This window comes from Nipponia nippon, unplaced genomic scaffold (assembly GCF_047370975.1).
Source record: "Nipponia nippon isolate SJK-2023a ecotype South Korea unplaced genomic scaffold, ASM4737097v1 scaffold_23, whole genome shotgun sequence".
NCBI classification, from domain to species: domain Eukaryota; kingdom Metazoa; phylum Chordata; class Aves; order Pelecaniformes; family Threskiornithidae; genus Nipponia; species Nipponia nippon.
The window spans coordinates 1,397,494-1,414,284 of NW_028262340.1; positions in this window are offsets into that span (position 1 = coordinate 1,397,494).

Sequence of the window (16,791 nt, forward strand, 5' to 3'; positions counted from 1 at the left end):
ACCTTTGAAAATCTTACTTTTCCATTTCCAATATTCCTTAAAGGATTCTGTATTATTAGGAACAGTGTTTGCTCACACGTTCTCTGCTTTTCTCCTGCACTTAATGTTGAGCAGACACATGGCAAGCACTCAACTTTGGTGCTAGTACTTTTGTTTTTACATTGAAGGGGACCTTTTTGCAATGAAGAGGCTAAAAACTTTCTTATATAAACAGATCATTCTTCAAGAGAACCTCTTCTAGTTTAAAAAATAAATCCAGAGTAGAATAGTAAAAAAACTAATCTGCATCCCTGGACTTCTGCTCAGCCACCTGACTCTACACACTGTCCTTTTCAGTTTTCCAGACAGCACACCGCACCACGGATGCCTGCAATGTGCTCTCAGCCATCTAAGCTCTGTCTTAGGAGCTGAAGCCATGTCCATCACCTCTGGTCTACCTATATGCTCCTTATAGTTAGATGGACAGAGAAGCATTAAATGGCTTTAAGGGTTTAAATGGGACAAATTATGGAGATTTAGCTATGGCAGAAAATAGTTTTAGTCATCATGTTGTCAAACAGCTTTTATTATTCTTATGAGGGGAAATGAGAACAATGCAAAGTGCATTTGTGTGCTCTGAATAAGGGCACTGGTTCTTGGCCTTGGCAGCTCTTGTGTCTCTCATGCAACCTCCATCTCCCAACATGGAAAAGCAGCTAATGAAGCAGCAAGGGGTTCAAGGCAGCATGCAGTGCCCTGGTGCTGAATCAAAGCCCTGCTGCTCATTTCCCTTTCCCCTCTTCATGGGTGTAATTCGGAACTGTTGGTGATTAACCCTGGGTTAAGCCAAAAACAGGAGCAAGAAAAACAAGGGCAGCCCAAGAGAAGAGCTGGTGTTCTTTCCGCTGCTCTGTTTATTTGGTGGTGTTAGATTTCCTGCTCTCTCTGAAGTGCATCTGTAAGTCAGGATGCTAGAGGACCAGACGAAACTGAAGTTTGCTGAAGAAAGGACCAGGTACCTGCAATGAATCACAGCAATTAGAGCTGGCGTCTGTTCTTAGTGAGCTCAGCATTTGACCACAAGCATTATTTTCTTAGGCTTACGAATTCCTAATTTTTCCTGAAATACAAAAGACACTCCTAATTCAAAAGTGCTGAGGAACAGGAGGTACTCACACATGCATACACAGACAGGCAGGTGACGGGTTCCTCTGATGTTCTCCATGTGCCTCACCTGCTCTCTCTGAAGCATGCAGTCCTTGAGATTGCCCCCTAAATTTCCAAACCGGAGTCCAAATTGACCCCAATTCCAGACCATATAGGAAACATCCAAACACCAGCCAAACCAACTTTGCCCACTTTTCTGCTGACTGTGTGGGCTTTCCCTCCGAGTCCAGGAGCTGACTGCTTTCAGATGCCTCCTCCACTCTGTGTGAGTGAAGGGAGAGGGAGAAGGAGGGATAGGGAATGTCACAAGAAGCTTCCTTAAAGAAAGTTTGTGTGAGGAGGCTATTTCTTACTGTGGTATTGCCTAGGTAGGTTACAGGTGATTTGAAACTTTATGGAAGCAGTATTTTCTGTGGATTTTCTCCATTGCTGAGCACAGGAGAAACCTGAACCACACACTTCAGAGATTCAACACACTGGCTAGAGTGTTTCAGGTGAGATTGTCTATTGCATGGTTATAAGATGTTATGTCTTGTCTTTAGTGAGGATTTCACGCTGTCTTACAGCACATCCTTATGAGCAAGCCAGGGAAACGTGATATAGATTTACACTAGCGGACCATTTTGCTGTCATTACATACCGAAGGCTGACTATAAAAACAAAAGGATTTACCAAGCAGTGGTTGCCAGGGCTTGGTTCAGCATTTTCATAAGTGTCCTCAGTACAGGAAAAGAACATGCAAAACTGAAGATGACATGAAGTTGGGAGGGGATTGAAAATGTCTTGGAAGATTAAATCAAAATTCAAAATGCTCAAGAAATGCTTTGGGAAAAAACCCCGACCCAATGAACCAATAACAACAACAAACACCCTGAATCCTGTTCTACAAGGCAAAGTGCCTCCAGAGGGAGATTTGCCTTTAGACACCTCTCCTGGATGAGATTATTATTGTCACCTTGACACGCCTTTATCTCCCAGGTAGCTAGAGGGACCCAAAGAACGACTGACTCAGAGTTACATCTCACAAATGGATGTGTAGGTGAGAATCCTGCTCATATTCTGGAGTAAACATCTTCAGTAATATTGAAAAGGCTCTGGAGGCTGCAGTAGATCACAAAGTTAGTGTGAGGTACCAGTGTCGGACAGCTATGGTAAAGGCAAATGTCCTATTTGTATTGTCATAAATGGAAACAGAGCTGAAAGGACGTGCAGAGCTCTGCAGGGCCCTGGCAAGGTCTCAGGAGGGGTCCTGTGTGACGCTTCAGGAAAGCTGTGGACCAGTTGGAGATAATCCACAAGGAGCAACAGAAGCAGGAAGATGTCTGGAAGACATGAGTTGTGTGGAAAGACTATATAATTTGATCTGGTAATAAAGATAAAACTAAGGGAAAATTTCCTGGGAGGGTGGTGAAAACTTCTTCATTGGGGCTATTTAAAAGGGACAGAGACACAAATATATTTGATCTGCCTTGGGCAGAGAGTGCTAGCTCCATTCCTTTGTGAATCAATGGTTTTACAGTTTCTCTTACTGAAAAAGGATATTCTTTATCTAAAGGAGGTGAAGGAAGGAGGTAGCCCATGGGCACAGGCAAAGCATCCATTTCCTCAGAGAAACCTTTCTCTAGGAAGTCAAGACACAAAAAGGAACGATGAGAAATTTTTACAAAAGGCAAGACAGATGCAGGGGAAATAAAGGATTTTACCCAAAGTCAGCTGCACACTCTGAGAGAGAGGAGGTAACTGAAAGCAGACCATGTGAAGGGAACAAAGGACTGCCTGTAAATTAATTGAAGACTGAAGATCGCTGTGAATATTCTGAGGCTCTTCTAATTTACTGCCTCTGTTTATAAACATTTTGCAAGGAGTAATGGCTGCTTAATAAAGTGTTAAAATGAGCAAAGCAAGCTGCTGAAGAGAACTGAATTGTCAATGTCAAGATGAGGCAGACAATAGGAGTGTCCATAATGCTTGCAACTCCTCAGGACCCTCATAGCTGTTTCAGGAACACCTGAAAAGCCCAAAAAGTTTCCAGAGAAGAGAAATCCAGAAAGCTAAAAGCCCTTTGTGACAAAGGTGGACTTCTGCAACCTGTTTCCTGGTTTTAATCCTGAAGAGGGAAATGGTTATATCATCTGCTTCAAACCTTCTTGTGGTAACTGCCCTGCGGCATCTTAGCAAGGTAATTAATTTCAGGAGGAATTACCCAACCCTTAATTTTTCTGAGCAATTATCAGCTCAGGTACCAGCCAGGAATTGGAGTGTTCTTTGCTCCGATGATGGCTGGGTACAAGTAGCTGCAGACTCCTCTGCGATGCTGCAATTTACCAGGAAGTCTCCTGCGGTATCTGTCTTGAGATGCCTTCACCTGATGAGCGTGCCCAGATAGCAATCGCAACCTCTCCCATGTATTTAAACGGGCAGTTTTGATGAATGCTGCGAGTTTTGCTCTCTCTCAGCTTGCCGTTTGGGGAAGTAGTGCAAAGGGCTTGGGCTGCAGAACGAGTTCAGCCTTCCTCCTCACCAGGCGCAGCCAGCAGAAGCAAAGTTGCAAGTGGCAGAGAGGATTTTGGGGATCTGCTCTACGGTTTGTTTCTCTGTGCAGGTACTACTGACAGTTGCTGCTGTTTCTCTGTGCCTCAGTTTCTCCACCTGTATATACATGAACTTTTTGTTCTTTGCAATACTCTTTTCTTAACCCACAAGGGTGTTCCTGCCTCTCAATCTTAGAGAATTAAATTGCTGGCCACCAATGTCTAGGTGCCTTGTCAGCTGGGTACTTGAAGACGGGGTGGTGAAATCTCTGGCCTTCCCAAGTAGACAGACTGCTTTGATACCACCAGTAAAGGAGCAATAAAGAGCCCCATATTATCCCCATAGCACAGATCAGCTCCTCACTTCTCCCGGTCCACACAGAGACCGGGCACTCAGCATTCGGCGCTGTTAGCATCTTCTCTCCTTGCTGAGTTCCAGCTCTTTCTGCATGAACCTCCATGACCCCAACTCACACCGGTCCCTCTGCGCCCCAGTCCTTTTCAACCCACTCCAGACAGAGGATACTCCTTGGATGCTGCTGGCAAAGGGACCTGGAGCCTTCTGCCCCTCCTCTACTTGACTGATGGTTGATGCATGAGGTTTTACCCTGCACAGTCAAGCACCAGCATAACCTTTTTCCAGTGTCCCCAGCCAGTGCTGGTCAGGTCCTACCAGTCCTTGAGATGTGTTTGCTCTTAGCACATCTCAGCAACCACTCACCAGCTGGTTTTATATTAATGCCCTAACTAACAAAGTGGGTGACTAAACTGGTGGTTCTTCAGGGTATGGTCATGTTTCTAGTTGGGTTTTAAGGCACTGTGCTTAGTTACAATGCTCTATAAAGGATTTGCTGTGATAAGGGACATTTTTGTGAGACTAGATGAAGGTGACAAAGCATTTCCTTATAACAGCATTAGGCACTCCTTGCCATCACTCTGCTGGAGCTGTGTTTGGCCCCATCCCTGAGGTGAATGTTCAGGGTAAATCCCTGTGGTTATTTCTGAGTCTGCAGATATGAGTGGGAAATGGGATCACCTGCAGGGGAAGGTGGCTGCAAAGCCAGCCCTTAACCAGGCTGCTGCACTGTATGTCTCCTTCCCAGCAGAGCATCTTCACTCCCCTGCTGCACAGGCTGGGCCAGCAGATGCCAAGAAAAATCCTGGAGTATTACAGGTTTTGTTAAATACTGACATCTAGTTTACAATGGATGGGTGAAAGCAGCTGGGTGATGGAGGAGAGAGGAGGATTACAGGCTGACTACTATACCAAGCAGGTACAAGGGGGCAAGCAGTGTGTGGGTGCAGTGGCCAGGAAGCACATCTCTGAAAGGAGTGACCCAGTGTTTGGAAAGCAATTTTTTCTGGATGCAGCTGAATATTGACTCATCAAAACTGCAATGAAGTGCAGTGAACTCAGAACTTCAGTGAACAGCTCAGTTACTCCAGGAATAACTCTGGACACAGCCAGGAGGCTGTGGCATTGGTCTGAGACCTTCATTTTGCACATAGACTAGCAAGGCCAATGATGAGTCCTCTACATCCACAGAAAAATACGGGTCTGTCTTACATGACAGCAAAGGGAATGGAAAATGAACTGCTCTCTATCAGCCTGGGAGATGACATTTTCACTTTTTGCAGTTCCTCACTGAGCAGGCAGGTGTGGTAGTTGCCTGTAGATGTGATGTTAGTGATGGGCAGAGAGAAGAGAAATAGTAGCCTCATGAAAATCACTTGGGAATACAGTGGAATTAATACATGTATTAAGCAGCTAGATTTAGGGATATAGCTTATGTGCATATGCTTGTTTCTGGTACTGGCATGAACACAGTGTGGCTGAGCAATGCTTTTGTACAAGACTTGACTCCTGATTACTTTTCAGCCCTACATGGCCTGACTGAGGATGCCAGAAGTCTTGTCATGAGCTCAGTATTCCTGGGGGCCAGTCTGAACCCAAGCTTTAAGAACACTAGATCTTTTTACATGTGGATGCCAAGCATCTCAAGGTGCTTTTTTGGAGTCTGAGGGCAGGTTAAACTTCTCATATAGATACAAACAGTGCTATCACCAGCTGCCAGTTACATGACTGACTTCTGCAAAAAGCAACATGGGCCTTGTTTGCTTTCCTTGGCTCTCATTCAGAGATGATGGAAAGATGATGGAGAAGCTTGAACCAAAGCCCACTGAAGAAGAGGTTGTGCTGGAGAAGGCATTCCTTTAATTACCTGTAATTCCAGGGGCCTCCGTGTTCTCCACATATCCTGTGTTTTCTGCTTGGGAGAAATCTTCCTGTGCTACAAGATGGACCCCTCACTCCTGCAGTTTGTCAGAGCGCTCCTGCATACTTCAAAAATATTGTGGACTCTGCTACTGGAGAAGAACATCTGTGGATTCAAATCTGCTCAGACACAAGGGGTGGCTTCATCATACCTGCTTTGGAGATATACAGAGTAGTCGCCCATGTTTGAACAGATGTCTCACACCCTGGGAGCAGACTGAGGTTCAGGCAGCCCTAAGTGATCTGTAGTGGTCATGAAGCTGGTATATGGTGAGCAACACTTATGTCTGAGTTTCATTGTAAGGCAGCATCCTCAGCTTACTTGCTACCTGTGCTTGATGTCACTCAGATGCAGAGAGCAAGCTCTCTGAGGTGCAGAGCCCTATTTCACAGGGAATTTGAATCACCTTTCCAGGTGGAAACAGGAAGCCTGTTCAAAGCCTATGCATTTACATAGGAATAACAATTGTAATGGCAGCTTCACCAAGAGCAAGAGTGACACCTGAGCTCCTAGCAATAACCAGTATAAATTGCCGCAGATTTCTGGGAAGCCAAGTGAAGCCAGGACCCATTGGGCCAAAGTTTTTTTTCTCCTTTTTTTCTTTTAACTAGTGAGGTTGTGAGAAAGAAATCTTACATTTTTCAGAATAAAAAGCATATTTCCCCCCCAAAACATGTTGGTTTGGTTTTGCTTTGTTTTCTAATATATTTTGGTGTCAAAGTTTGTCCTTCCTTGTAGACAAATCCTGCCAAGCCGACAGAGAGTGCTCCAGGAATGTCTCACCACAGAAAAGCTCGCTTATCTAAAGGTCTGCACACATCCACTGTTCAGATTTAACTAACAATTGCAGGTCTCAGTTTACCTGGAGCTCCAATGAATAAGGGTAAGGACTATGGAACGCCACAGCACCAGTTATCCAGGTTGCATGACGAATCAGTTCTCTGTTGGGCAGGTGGGACGGTCACTGGGGAGTTCCTGCAGTTTTGACAGTTTACTGCAATGACTTATTTGACCTTACACTGATGAGTGCCAGTCTGCCCTCTGAGCACCCCTTTCCTCTCCACACATCCCAGCACATGGCTTGTGGTGAGCACTACAAGAGATGTTCTTGCTACCTGCTGGAGGAAGTATGTGTGCTGTGCCAGTAAGCAGGACCGAGGGCTGGCTGAGCACGTAAGAAGCTGGCAGTTTCCTCTCTGCAGCACCCTTGACACCGATTTGAAGCATTGGATTCTGCCTAGAGATTCATAGATTGTAAAGGAGCAGTTGATGTGGCATCTTATCTATCTTCCTGAGTAATAAAGACTGTAATACTGTAGGGTGTTAATTCCTGAGTGAGGCAGACATTATGTTGAAAAAAAAAAAAATGTCATCTTGATTTAAAAAATGCCAGTGATGGAAAACCCAGAAATCCACACTTTTTGCAAGCCATCCCAACGAGCAGTTTCCCTCATGGTGCTCAGTCCATCCCTTCTTGCTCATGTGAAGATGTACGGTCTTACTTTCCACTTTCACTCCACCTTCACTGGCAGTTGAAAACATCTGGTACTTCTACTGTATGTATGCAAAGAGATCGCATCTCTTGGGGGATATCCACAAAGACCCTCCTGTCTATTCAGTCACCGTGTGGGAGGCTCTTCTCTGAGCCCTCGCTGGGATGCTCTCTGTCTCCTTGAACCATCATCAGCGGAAACAAAGCAGCAGGCACAAATACAGACTAGATATAAGGAAGAAATTGTTTACAATGAGGGTAGTGAAACACTGGAAGGGGTTGCCCAGAGAGGTGGTGGACACCCCATCCTTGGAAACATTCAAGGCCAGGCTGGATGGGGCTCTGAGCAACCTGATCTGGTTGAAGATGTCCCTGCCCATGGTAGGGGGGATGGACTGGATGACCTTTAAAGGTCCCCTCCATCCCAAAACATTCTATGATTCTAAATGCTGGGTTGTTGTAACCTCTTTGCCTCTGCTCAATGCTACTGCACCGAGATGCTGACCACTGTAATGGGGTCACCCTGTCATTTGGCATTGCTGTTGCTAGCAATGAGACATAAGCTTTGTACTGAGTCTGCAGGACCTCAGGGCTCAGGCTGTTCAGGATTGCTCCATCTGAACTTTTCCTGACCCTTTTGGAACTTTATTTCACCAGGTTTTGCTGTGACGTCAGTTTAGGTAACTGACTGGGTGTCTATGGCTACTGGGTTTTATTTTTGTTGCCTTTGTGTGCTACAGTCAGAGGGTTTTTTATAGACAGCATTAACAAGTGCTTGTTCTAGGCATAATGAGATGTTTATGGCTCTCAGACAATGAATTAAAGTAGGGAAATACAAGCCAGGTGTGACAGCAGAGGACCTGAGAAGTGGAGACACAGGATGCAGCATAGAGGTGGGGTGATAAGGCATGGAATGACAAGACATAGTGTGATACGAGGTGGGGCACAGGCTGGCATGGGAGACCCCACAGGTATGAGCAGCTCACCAATGGTCGGTTAAAAAAATGCAGATCTGCAGTTGGAGAAAACTGGTTTTAAGGATAACAGAGAACAAGGAGGTAGCATCTAATGTATGTGAAGGACACCATACACATTGGATTTGGGTGTAAAAAATGTTAATGTTAGCTTAGTAGCTAACACAGAAACGTTAGCTATTAGCATGTTAGTGAGCATATAAAAAAGTCTCAAAATGGATCTTGGAGAGAAAAAGAAGAAAGCAGCACCATGAACCTCAAATTCCTCCCAAAAGAGGACTCTGGTGGTCGAAGAGTATGGTGTTATCCTTTCCAGCATCTGAGGTTACTGATTTGAAGACCAAGAGGAGCAATGGAAGGGAGTGCATGACTCCAAGAGAAAGGACAGAAGCTAAGAAATGTGTGTGTTGTAATTTTAATTCCATTATTATTATTATTAGAGTGGTTTTTTCTGTAAGTACTCTAACTGCATTATTATACTTTCTGCGATAGTTAGATCTAGACTAATGATGATTCTTCAGTTTACAGAGCTTGAGAAAGGTGCTCCCCCATATGCACTCAGTGCTGGGCATCAGAGAAGCCTTGCTGCCACCTCAAAAGGAAAGGAGGAAGGTGGTGAACAGATGACCACCTACATTCAGAGAGCTCTGGAGGCGTTGGTCCCACTCCCACCACTGCTCTGCATTGGCAGCGTTGGAAGGCCGTTCATTTTTCCTTTGTCCAGACCTGGGAATGCAAAAGCACAGAGCTGTCGAGGCTTATTGTATGGAAGTGGACTGGAGCATGCCTGAAGGACTTGACATCTGTTTAAGCCAGCTTGGAAAGCAGTGGTGGTGCTTCTGTCTCAGTTTTTCCTCCATCAAATAGGAAAATTGCTTCCCTGCTAAACATGAGTGACATAGAACAAATGTCCTCATGTTTATGGAGTGTTGAATTATTACAATGATAGGAATGTTAAATTATTCTGGGCAAAGTCTTTGCCTAGAGGCAAAGTGGGGCCAAGCAACCCTAATACCAGTTTATGCCACAGTTTGGAAGCACTTCTTAAACACTAAAGCAAAACACTACTGAATGTTTAGTGCAGATTTTTCTTTTTTAAAAGAGAGTTGCTTGAGGTATGACAAAGCTTTTGCAAAAGTCGTTTCTCACTTTTTCCAGGTTACAGAGCTGTCTGGAAGGGTTTGAAAATTAAATTTTCAGTCAAGGAAAACTGAAACAGAGAGAACTGGGGAAGGAGGTGGTGGGAGAAACATGATTATTTGCCCTATTTCTAGATCAGTGCTGCCAAATTCCTAGGGTGTTATGTAATTAGCATGCTATCTGAGTGCTCTAATCATGACAGCACGTGCTTTCTTGCCATACCTCAGGCAGTATTGCAAGTTTTTATTCATTCGTAAATATTTAAAATCTGTAACTTAAAAGTTTTGTTGAGAAATGGGGAGGGGGGGGGAAGGAGGGAGAATGTTTCGGATTTTTTTTGTTGTCGCTCTTTCCAGGTGAGCTTCCTCCCTCTCAAACTCCCTTCTAACTTTCCTGGGTTTCCAAGGCTTCTGCTTGGTTGCAGCACAGGTGCTCTGCGGCTTTGCTGCTGGCTAAACCTGTGGTTTGTGGTGTGCCAGTGTTCAGTAGGATGCATGTTTTTGGGGGTTTTTTTGGACATGAAGAGTGCTCCTGAGATACCATCCCTGCCTCAAGATCTTGCAGATATTTTTACAGATAGTACAGTTTATTCCTTGCTTGAATCATCCACACAGAAAAATAAATATGCAAACAATTTCTTCTCAGCCCTTCCCATTTTTCCTGGTAACATCAGGGCCGTGGTGCAGTGAGGTTCCCATATGACAATTACTGGGGATAATAGAGATAAGCATCATCAAGGAATATGAAGTAATCCAGCCAGATTTCTCAGCGTTCAAATCTCAAGACCTTGCACCACAGATTTTGAAATCCCCTTTTTCAAGGTTACTTTCACGCTGTTTAATAAGCTTTTATCTTGTAAACTATAATAAGGTTTCAGGCCTTAATCCAGTGAGATTATGTTGGGAGGGGGATTTCATTTTAGTACCCTGGGGACAGAACATCCAGGGCCAAACCCAGAGATATAATGAAGTGATGAAAACTGAACCATAGTGCAGAGGAGACTGAATCCACTTGCTTGTGGTTAGCCCGGTCTCCCACAACCCGCAGCTCAGCTGGAGTCAAGCGACGTTCTTCATCTTGGCTCTGCTCCAACATGCACTCTTGGAGGAGCGAGGACAGTCCCCATATCACACGTTGGAGGACATCAAAAGTCAGACCTGCCATGCACCTTCTCAACATTTTCCCCAAGCCAGGCAAAAGGGAAAGCAGTTTCCCCAAGCAGTGGTTTTAAAAATATATATATCGCAATTCTACTTCAGAAAACAGAGTTTTCACAGGAAGATTTTTTTTAAAAGAGAAATATTTCCTTATATTAGCTGGCTGAAACCTTTGCATGAACAGCCTGCATTCCTTAAAGCATCTCAGCTGTGGGGATGGGATTCTGGACCAGAGAAAGCATAGCTGAAAAACAGGAATCAGCCCCACACTATGATCGCTTCCCTGGAATTAGGTAAATCTGGGTCGTATTCCCGATTTAATGACAGGAAAGGGCTTGAGCCTTTGTCCTCCAAATCAACAAAAGTGCATGGCAACAGATGTATTTCCCATTTACGGGAAAAGGTGAGAAGGATGATCTGTAGGTGGAGAATGTTTCCCTGTGATGTCTGAGTTGAAATTGAGATATTTTGAGTGTGAAAACCTCCACAGCTACTCAGAGCTTCTCTCCAAGGCATCTTCTCTCCAATAGTTTTTCTCTCTTCAGCTCTTCTCTTTTTCCCTAGTCCCTGCTCTCCCAGAAGCTGCCTCTGGCTGGTTTTGTTGCTCATGGTGATGGGACTAGACTCACCAAATCTACACATGGAGCCACTGGCCATGCAGAAATTGTACACATGGGGTTGAGTTCCCAAAATCAGTTCAGAAGTAGGATTTTCACCATTCATTTTCCCAGTTCAGGGAACATTGTAAGACCTTCCAAAAGTTCCACACAAGCTGCATAAGCACGAATTATTGCTTACTCTGTGAAGTTCATCTGAGGCTGGAGAAAGCAGCTATTTCAACCCATGAAGCATCAGGTAAAAAGTAGAAACCCAGTGCATCCTATTGAAACTGGGATGAGGGAAAGGCATTGCAACAGGTAGAGAAAAGGCCTGTGCTTTCAAAGCATGCGAGGGCAAAGTTTCATTCCCAGTTGAGCTCAGCTCCTATTTTAGATGTTGGCATAAGGACCCAGCATCTAACTCATGCCCGGGTGACGCTGATGGTTACACTGTTAGAAATAAACACTTCCTCCCTCTTTAAACTGTGATGGCCTGGTTTCTCTTTTGTCCTACACTGTAAAGCACCCAGCATGGCTGGACTTAAAACTAATGAGAACTGAACAAACTGTAAGTAATAAATCTTAATGAGAGCAAACCAGCACGACTGTTGCAAGCCAAGCAGGCTGTGCACACAAGACATTCTTTGGGCAATGCATTTTTCCCGAAAAGTGAGATTGAAAACCTTCACCCTCATCAGAGATGTCGGAGGCTTTCTGCTCAGATCTGTGGCCACCCCCTCCTATGCAGCCAGCCCCAGGGGCAGATCTTTGACCCCCCCACACACCACTATTGCTCTCCCCAGGCGATTCCTGAAAGTTCCACAGTTATCAGAGAGCAGGGGGGGCTGGAAGTACAACCTCCTTTGTTTAGTCTCGGTGAATGCGTGGCAGGAAAACATTGCCATCCTGTTTTCCAGGCGCTAGCACACAAATAAGAATGGAGGAAAAATACAGCAGCCTCTCTGACAGGCTGTGATTAATCCTCATTGTGTCCTGCATTGAAGAGGTGCCAGAGGTGCCGCTCGCCAGCCCGCGTCCCCCCCCGGGCTGCTAGGCACCAGCCTGTGAAGGACCTGTCGGGCTGAGCATATAAGGCAGCACCTGTGCGTGGGGAAAACGAGGACGCTTGCAAACGTAATGGAATGTCCTAGGGTGGATGCACCCGAGGAGCCCAGCGACTGTATGGCCAAGGGTGTGGGGTGATGCAAGAGGGCTGTCAGCAGCATGGCGAGCTGGGAGATCAGGTGGGAGGGAGCAGCTCCTTGTGCACGCTTATCCCTGCCAGCCCATGCAGCCTGACTCACTTGCCCTTGTCCTATCGCTATCTCCTTGCCACCCTTTGCTAGCTCAGCTGGTTTGCTCTGTTTTCTTCTCTCTACCCAGGACTGTCCTCATGTTGAAATATTACCCGAGTCAGCAGGACTAACGCTGCCGGCTTGTGCAGAGCTGAGAAGTTGCATAAACCATGCAAATCACAGACGGGATACCCAGGCTGCAAAAGCACTCTGAGCTGCAACGCACTTGGGACCTGTCCTAGCACAGTGCCAGTGCCAGGTGGGTAACAGCAGCGGGGAAGGGGCTGACACTGTGCTCTTCCCTCCCTGGCTAAAACAAGGCAACATTGATCCTCCTAAGACAAGGCAAAGCCTGAGTCATGTCTCGAGATCTCTGAATGTGCCATAAATCCTCGCACGGTAGACGTTTCCCTGCACTGCCTGTGCATCTTTTGCAACAAAGCCCCACACTCGTATTGCAGCCTGAACTCTGATAGGTGTGATGATAGTCATCTTCACAGGCTGCCTTTGGGGTGTTCCTGGCCCTGCCACGGATCTGCTGTGTGTTTGGAAGAGCCCTTTAACCCCACTCTCAGCCAGGTAAGCTGAACACCTCAAGGGATGGGAGAGAGGCTGCTTTATGAATGTGACATATTAATGTAACAACCATGCTTGGAAGGTCTCCAGCTCCTTCCAATCAAGTTCCTAACTTGCAAGTCCCACTGTCTGGTGTAAAACATGCCACACACCTGTGAGACAGGAAACCGCATTACCTTCCTTCTTTACCGGCACAGAAAACGTCCTCTAAATTCTTAAACTGGGAATCGAAACCACGTCTCCAGTCCTCTAGTACAAAGCAGCAAAGGTGCTGAGACAAGGGTGAAGTACCTTGGCTACCAGGGAGGCTGAGGGGCAGGGTCTCGGGGCTGTATTCTGCACTGACATCTGGCTACAGACTTGCTACCTATGTGCTTCAGTTTCCAGAAGAGTAAATCAATGAGAATTTGTCCTGCTGTTACCCTGCAAGGCATCTCTTTGGTCTCTGCATGCAGCGGGTATCTCTGCTTATCTTGGACTAGAGGGGCTTTGGGTAGTGATCGCATTTGAGCTATGAGTTACTGTGCAATGAGACCCACATCCCTGACCAGGGGCCTCTGGGTCCTACCACAATATAAATGATAAACAGCCTAATTAATAATGATACATACTTGTCTCCTGGGGTGGTGAGTGGCTTTATTAATGTTTATAAAAACTGTTCTGTGTTATTTGTATTAACCAGGAAATGTGGTTGCCAAAGCCAGACCGGTGCAATCACGGAGCAGGATACATCGCAGTTATATTAGGGGTTGGCGTACTCTGCACTGATACAGATCTCTGTGGTCTGCAGCCTCCAGAGAGTTTCAGTATTTAAACGGTGAAAAAATTTGGATACAAGTTTCAAATGTGTTTACATCCCGCAGACGTCAAAGTCTCAGGTTTTGGCTCATAAATGACCTTCCCGTATGACACCTGCACAGTACTGGTGGGAGTGCGATACCCCAGGTCCACAAGTCTTCCTGGGCTTCCTAAGCAGTCTCCTCTTTTCTTCATGCCAGGTTGTTAGCAATGAGGTGGGAAGAGGTGTTGTAGAAACAGGGGGACATGGTACAATCCCACTGTTGCTTACTTGATAGATAGAATAGGTGATTATAAGTCTGACGTGATCTCTCCAGACAAAGGTCTTGCAGGCAAAATATAAACTGGAAATGAGCTGCATATTTTGAGCAGAAAAAAAGGTTAAGTGTTGCAATAACCTCGCAGACCACGGAGTCAGTGACAGATAACTCTCTGTGTCTGAGTCTTTAAGAAAAGACCCACTGTAGGTCAGCCATGAACCATTGGCCTCGGCGTGGGAATTACCAAGTGTCATTCCAAGACTGCACTATTTGGGAAAGTCAGACAACATAATTATAATGGTCCCTTCTGACCTTGCAATCTACAAACCCTCATAATTTGTAAGCAGGATACAAATTATTTGCCTTCTGAGTTGAGGAAGGAAGTCTTCTGCATCACCTATCTGCTCAAAAACATCCGCTATTTCACAACTGGCTGTGTACAACGTGCAGGATTTTCACTGTCCACTGAAGGCTCAAGTTCAGCAGAATTCACTAGTTGCTTTTACCAGGCTGGCTGGTCAGATCCAACCTGCCTTACCCTACCGTTGGCTTATCACTGCCTGGCTTATCACTGTCAGTGATGCATACATATGTTCCATTTAGGGAGGAAATACACTTTGTGTAGATTATTATGATATGAATAATGTTGACTCTTCCTGTTATCCTGGTTTAAGGATGGTTGAGGAAACCCAAAATCAAGCCAACACATTTCTGCAAAATCAATCACTTCATTTTTCAAATTAATTACTCTCACAACCACATCTTCCACAAAGACATAGAGTAAGTTTACATCTACTTAATGGAGAGCAAACACCACAACCACTATGTCATGGACAGAGTCATCTGTTCTACGTGTACAGAAACACAGAGGAAATGGCCATGTTTCAGAGCTTATCTGACACGTCCCACTCTGCACATTCATCCTTCCAAAAACTGCACTGCATCCCAAAATGCACCGAAAAGCCATGGCTATGCTACATCCCATCACGCAACCCTGCTCCAGCAAGACCCTGTGTGCTGTCACATTGAAGACACGCTTTCCGCCTATGGAGTGTGTAGGGTTACACGCTCTCCAGCACCGCACCAGCCCTCAGTTAATTAAGGAGTTGAAGAGCTCACCAGAGTGAGCAGCCTTGTTGCAGCCTCATCATCTGTCCTTCAGTTACATAAAACAAAGACATCTGGGCGAGTGGGGTCTTTTCCATATCCTGAGATTTGCATTTGAATTTATTTATCCTATGCATTCACAGTTTGGTTTTAAATCACCCTGATAACTACCTGGCAGAAATAGAAAATACTAGCCGTGTCCTTCGCTGTCTGCTGTGCAACATGAGAAAGGCAGAAGGACTGCAGTATTAAGAAGTAACTGCAATTTCATTTCCAAGCTAAGTAGAGCGGACAGGTCTGTAGAGGTTACGAGGCTGCAGTCCCCTGAGCTGTGAACAGAGGGCAGGAACATGGCTGGTGATTAAAGGAGGCTTTTGCAGGGGTTAGTGTGCCTGCAGTGTGGCTCTTGTCTGAGCTGTGTATCACATTACTTCAGGAGGCAATGGCAAGAGAAGCATCTCCAGAGGATGAGTCACCCATGGCCATCTCTGGAGTAGGGGGGGTTCAAATTGTCAACATGCTGTGCTATTGCCTATATATGTCCAAGCCAACTCCTCTGGGCCAGACCCTTAACCATGAGCTGGCCCCAGTGACGTGACCTCAATGAATCGTACCTCGAGAGATTAAATTCACAATTTCCTCACACTTCAGTGCATGTGCTGTTCTGAGGAAATCCACTTCACCAACCTTGACTCCAAGCTCTTTGTGCAGAGTATAAATAAGCCTGGGACCTTGGGGGAACATGAGGAGAGAAATGGGAGTATTAGTCAGCAGCACTCCTGGGGGCACTTACAGTAAGAATCTGGACAGTGTCTCCTCTGGAGAGCATGGAAAATGCACTGTACAAAATATTTTTGCAGAGCAGGAAAATACTGCATTCTTTGGATGACAATGGCATTGTGTCACTGTCTGTGACCACAGCCATGACTCAGGCTGTTGCTGGGGAGGGAGAGGAGAGTGAGCAGGCAGAACTTGCTGCCAGCCACAGCTTGTGCTGCTAACTGTACTGCGTGGTTAGAAACTCCAAAGAAAACACAAGGCTATTGTTTTATTTTTCTTTTTTAAAAAAGGGCTCCTGATTGATAGTCTGGCATTGTGAATGTTGCTCCTGGGTCATGTGTACAAAGCACGAGCATGCTGGGCTTACGTTCTCTGGCAGGGATGGACATGTTACTTGCCGCAGTGTCCGAGGCTGCTGGCCAAGAGGCCCGTGGCATGCAGCATCTGGTTGCATTACAGTGCTGCTTCCCAAAGCCCTGATCCCAGGAATCTGCAGTGTCTGCCCCCAGGCATTATTACACATCTGAATTCATGAACTTTAAGAAGCAGATTCCACCCAAGCTTGCAAAATTGGAAAGTCCCTGGAGCCTTCCTTTCCCACTTGCCATCCCATGGAAGATGCTGATACATATGTTGCCTACACATCCTTCTGACTGTCTT